The sequence below is a fragment of the Apodemus sylvaticus genome, chromosome 15 (genome assembly GCF_947179515.1).
Source record: "Apodemus sylvaticus chromosome 15, mApoSyl1.1, whole genome shotgun sequence".
In the NCBI taxonomy this organism is placed as follows: Eukaryota; Metazoa; Chordata; class Mammalia; order Rodentia; family Muridae; genus Apodemus; species Apodemus sylvaticus.
The window spans coordinates 37046111-37051942 of record NC_067486.1 but is presented as its reverse complement, the minus strand read 5'-3'; the positions used below and the strand labels follow the sequence as shown (position 1 = coordinate 37051942).

At 39.7% G+C, this 5832-nt stretch overlaps 1 non-coding gene across 1 annotated transcript; it reads left to right on the top strand.

The window, feature by feature from the left end:
• The first annotated feature begins 636 nt into the window (after nt 1-636).
• Nucleotides 637-774, top strand: LOC127666411 (small nucleolar RNA SNORA17). Its single transcript, XR_007973615.1, has one exon. It is a non-coding gene; the product is annotated as a small nucleolar RNA SNORA17 (small nucleolar RNA).
• The last annotated feature ends 5058 nt before the right edge of the window (nt 775-5832 follow it).

Here is a 5832-nt window from a genome sequence, read left to right as displayed (position 1 = left end):
TTTAACCATTTCAAATACTTTAAATAGGTCAATCAAATCCAAATTTCTTTTAAAATTCAAATTCTGTGTAAAATACCAAAATCTATTTAAACAGTTCAAGCCTCTCAATTATAAGCCCCTGTTAAAAATATATTTATATATAATGCATTCTTACTCCAAGAGGGAAGAGTAAGCGCACAATCACAGATTGAACAGATCAACATTAAGCTTCAAGTGTATCAATAGCTCAATGTCCAGTGTCTGTGATTCAATTATGATCTTCTGGCTCCTCCACAGAGCTTAGGTCACTTCTCTGGCTTTACACTTGCAACATTCATAACTTGTCGTCTAGACTTCTGCCAATTCCTCCTCCTCCTCATTCCTGCCATCGTTGGCAGTCGCCAGCAGTTCTGGAATCTTCAAAATGCTTGGCCAAGCTGCTGCTAATGGAATATGCTTTCAGCAACAGCATGGGACTTCAGCTGCTACTGAAACTTATATTTTCTTAATTAATAATTAATATGGGTTGTAGGAAGGTGCTGCCCCTGTGGGCATACCCTGAGCATCTGCCTATAATATTGTCAATAATACCTTTCAGGTGAAAACAATCTATATCTAATGTTACCATTAAAGATAATATTGATATATTTCTTTAATTCTGTTTATAGGTATTTCACCAAGTAGACAAAAATTCTACTGTGTCTTGAATGTCAGTAGGTGCCAGACAGGAAACAGTCTATGTCTAAACTCAGTGTTCTGACTTTTGAACATCTAGATGATTAGTAGCTTAATATTCCCTGAAACAAAGCAAGCCTGAAATGACTACCAGTGCAGTACAAGGCGGCTCAAAAATGGAGTTAGCCTGAAACAACCACCAAACTAGCAGGGCCCTATGGCTACCAGGACTAGGAGAAAGCTAAGGACTAGAAAAACCTGTCTAGAGACCTTCTTGAGACTGATGGCCTGGGGCTGGAGTGAGTCTGAAACAGATGAACCTTGCACTTGGGCAGACCAGGAGAAGATTGAGATCAAGATGACCACTAGACAAGTTCCAAGGAGCCTGGACAGAAAACCATCCTAAGATGAACAGAATTTAGACACTGGCATGCCATGTGGGGGTGAGGGTGAACATCAAACGTATGAGTTGGCCCATGACTGACTGGCAACATTATGCACCAGCAGGGCATAGCACTCCTGAGACCACTCCTGAGATGACCCCTCATGTCATCTCTATGACATGGAGTCATAGAGACTCCATGTGCCACTAAGAGGATCAAGTAAGTAGTAGAGAAATAGAAGAGAAAGAGAAACAGAAGGGTGTGTGAACAATGAAGAGAGGCAGAAATTGAGTCTCAAGAAACAGTCTAATGTGAGTAACTGATTATGCTAGTAAAACCATGGTGAGATTCTGATCTTTGCTTGCCACTAAGGGTCACATCTGAACCTGAAACATGAGGGGTCTGTTACCACCAACGTCCAGGCAGACACACCTTGTCTGGGCTCCCACCTAGGGATGTTGATGTCTAAGGCTGTGTAGAACTGGTCCAATTCCTTGTCTGGGTATCACAGGTGAGCTGGTCTGGGTATGAGAACAGGAGAACTGACCCCACCCTAGCCTGCTGCAGTATTGAAGACTGGTTCTGAGGATTGAGGGAGTAGAGGATAAACCAGGCCCTGAGGATATAAGCATGAAAGACACGGACCTACCATTCTCTTCCTTCCCATTCCCTACTAGTGACAGGAGGAAGAACTGGCCCTGAGTTCATGAGAGCCTGAGAGCTGTCCCTGCCCCTCACTGGCTACAGCACTCTGGAAAGCAGGCTGTATACCTCACCTGGGCAACATGATAGAACTGACTCTCATAGCAGGTACGTAAGTGAGCTGACCCCAGGGGTGTGAGCATGGGAGAGCTTGTCCTACCACTTGTCTGACAAGCTTGCTTTCTTTATCAGGAAAGAGAACTGGCCCTGATGTCAGATGCCATCAAAGTAGGAGAGCAGACCCTGCACCTCACCTGGGTAGCACCACAGATCTGGCCCTAGATGTGGAGGTTGTATGTAAGCCAGACCTAAGGCTTGAGTATGGGAGAGTCAGAACTGTCCCAGCCTCTAGTCTGGTATTCTGTGATGTCAGTGAGGGAGAGATCCCTACCCCTCCCTTTTGCCCTTGCCACAGGTGGCAGGTAGGAGACTTGGTCCTGCAGGGGTCATAAAAGCAAGGGAGCTGTTTCTGGTCGCCATATGCTTGCTGTATCATTCAGGAGAACAAGCCTTATGTTACACCTGGGCAGTAAGTAGAGCCAATGCTGATGCCATGGTTGTAAGATGTGCCAGCCCTGATGGTGCCAGGAGTGCTGGCAATGGAGAGATCTGCTACTTGCCCCTTGCCACATATGGCAGGCAGGAGAGCTGGCCTGAGGTCATAAGAGCAGGAGAGCTGCATGTAGTCCTCACCTGAGGCAGTACTTGGTAGAGCAGGCCTTCCAACTCACTTGGGAAGCACGGTAGATCTCACCTTGTGCTGCATGTGCCCTGGACTACTCGATGTCTGACTCTACCTGCCTTTGGGGATGGAAGGTGAGGTGGTAGGGACTCAACAACACAGACTCCAGGAGCAGGTGAGACATGTTACAGAAAGCTTGTCTAAACGCTGCTGCAAGATTTTTTAATACCCTCTACCTGCACCCCCCATTGATCCTAAGAAAGCATCTCTTCTAAACAGCAGTCCCAGATTGGCTGGCATTGTCTGAGTTAGCAATTCTTCATCTCTCAGCTAGTTCTCAATTAGGTCCTCCTGCAGGAATTGTCTTTACAGCTGTGTGGCCCCTGGCATTTACATAGAGGTGGCTGGTGATCCTCCTATAGCCCTATATGTGAGGGTTAGAGGTAAACTGGCTCAAAGATGCTGCATGTGGGAGAGCAGGCCCTGCCTCTTGTCTGCTAGGTGGTGACATCTATAACAGAGCTAACCCTGGTGTTGTGAGAGCGGGAGAATGTCCTTCAGAGGCTGTAACAACAGGAAGACTGGGCACTGTACTTTACTTCAGCAGCAGGATAAAGCTGGCCCTGGAAGCAGGGATTGCTAATGAGCCACCCCAAGGGCATGAGAGAACAGTTTAGATACACCTCATGCCCTGATCCGGGGCTTTGAATTGGCCCACACCAATATCTACCCCATAGATGAACTCTTGGAGTACATGAACAGGCTAGGCCTATAAATCAGTACTACAAGATTTCCATGACAAAGCAGGAAACAGGATATCCAAGAGAAGTCCCAGTGAGGTTCCAGTAGTAATAGAGTAGCAGAACCTAGAGGCCTCATGTGAGACCAACAGGCCACCACAATGAACATTTGCAGGCAATGATGTATGGACAAAATGGTATCCTGGAGGACACACTGTGACACACGATAGCTTCTACAATGAGATTTTATTTTCTCTGTTGGGGGAAAGATAAAAAAAAGTATGAGGTATGAAGGGGATGAGTAGCATTGGGTACATGATATAAAACTGACAAACACTAATTATAGTTTTTTGAAAAAATGAAGATGAGAAATTATATTAGGTTTGTTAAAGGTTTTCCAAAGCATATTTTTCCTTCCTTTTTATTTGTATTCCATTGATAATAGGTTCTTTTAAGAAGTAGGGAAGCAATTAAAATAAGTGATTCTGAGTCATGACTAATTTTTCTTTTGACAAATAATATAGAGAGTATTTCAATGAATGTGATTTGAGCCATAACCAAATCATTGATCTTAAGAAACATATTGAGCTGTCTGAAAGTCTTTAATATATATCATTGGGATCAAAATCCATATAAATTAGAACTCTATCTTAAAACATTTGATACTATGTAATATAATAATACCTTAATAATCATATTTATCATATTAGAATGGGGTAAATTTTTAAAATGATCCATTCTAAGTTTGAAAGTAATTATCTAGAGAACTAGTAATATGCCATGTATGTATGTTACCTTATGGATGACACAAGGTAACAGTTTTGATAATCAGGTTTATAAATATCAGAATTTCTTTCAATATCAATTTGAGTAATATGTAAACAATATAAGTGACTTACCAGAAACAAAAAAGTGGAAATCTGGAGCCCTATAGGAAACTTCTCTGACTTATGAGGAAGTAGTAAGGCTCACATTGTTGCACAAACGCTATCAAAGTAGTATTGGCAATGATTATTTATGTATTAGAATGATGTATCAGCAAAGAGATCTTGTAATAATCACTAGGTTACTTTCATAGCTTGCATGAGATTTTCTAGGAAAACTATGCCCCTGTCAAGGAGAGTTTACAAAGTCTGAAGCACATTACTATTTTTTCTAGATAAATTATGTAAAAGAATAAAATAGCAGTTGAAAAGAATAGTAATATTAAAAAGAGAATAATCTGATCATATAAAATATGAAAATAAGGTTCAGAAAGTATAAAAGAGAAAAGAAAACACTTCAAGAATATGTTTGTTCTTTTCTCAAATCTGTACGTGTACCAATGTATATAAAATGTTTATAGACTTCTGATTCCTCCCTATGAAGAACTTTTTCAAAGTGGGTGTGTTTTTTTTACATTGTTGCAATTAGTCTGAAGTTCTGCATTGTTCTATAGATGAATAAATTTCAAGCCTTGTAATAATAGCCTAGAAAATAGAACATATCAATAAAATTTAAATAGTTACAAAACAAATAAATTTTATTTTTATCGGTTAGAGATAAGTTAAAATGATTAAGGATATTCTATTTCTTTGGGGAATTATTCTGCCAATTTCAGTTCCTTCAAAATAAAACACTATTGCACACAAAAAATCATCCAAAATTACAAATTATATTTAATATCATAAGGTTAATATACTTTGTGTAAGTTAGAGTTCTATATGACATTAACATTTTATCACAGTAAAATTAAATAAAGGAAAAGAACTAATGAGCAAATAGCTTGCATAGTGTGTCTGTAAACAACAATAATGCAAATGAAATGCTTCTCACAGAATTGGTCTATGTAAGTGAAATGTTTGCATAAAATTTTATTATGTTCTAAATGGTTTTCAGAAGTATGTAAGAAATGTGAATTGTCTCCACCTTTTCTCAAAAACTATCAAAAACATTATGAAATCTACCTCCTTAAGAAAACCACAATGTTGATGTGTGGATAGCCCTGAGCTTGTATTTTGATGCTAAGTCCACTCCTGGGACAGGCTGCAGATGATAAGTGGCCTTGTGAACCTTCTCCCTACTTTAACTTTTCAAATAAAAGCTTGAGTCAATGATTGGGCAGAAGGAAGGAGGAGCTGAGAGTTTGTGGGAGGAGAAGGAGCTATGGGTAAAGACAGACTGGACAGAAGCTCATGGCCTGAAGAAACTACAAGTTATATGGGATAATGTAGACAGGAATAGAGTAGTGTAGTGGAAGATCTGCCCAATCTAGGCTTATAACTTGCATTGTTACTGATTGAGTTAATATTTCTTTTACTGGGTAATTGGGTTGGAAATATATAGCAACATGTTCTTTTTTTTTTAAATTGGAGTCACATGAAATTTTCTATTCATCCTGGAATAAAACTGTTTTTCGTATTTAAAAAAAAAATCCTGATAGCTCTAAAAGTCTTATTACTTCTCATTATATGCTTCTCTAACTAAGTTGTCATCATATTTTATCCTATAGCATGAAATTGAGGTATTTTTAATACAAAAGGCACAGTAATGGGCCTTCTTGATTCTTCCATCATGAGTGAGTTCTTACTACTTTGAATATGAGGACTCTTTTAGTGCTAAGCCTTGTCTTCACATGACATTGATATGCTGCATGTGACTGCACAGTCTTTCTTCATCCTCTGGTTTGCTG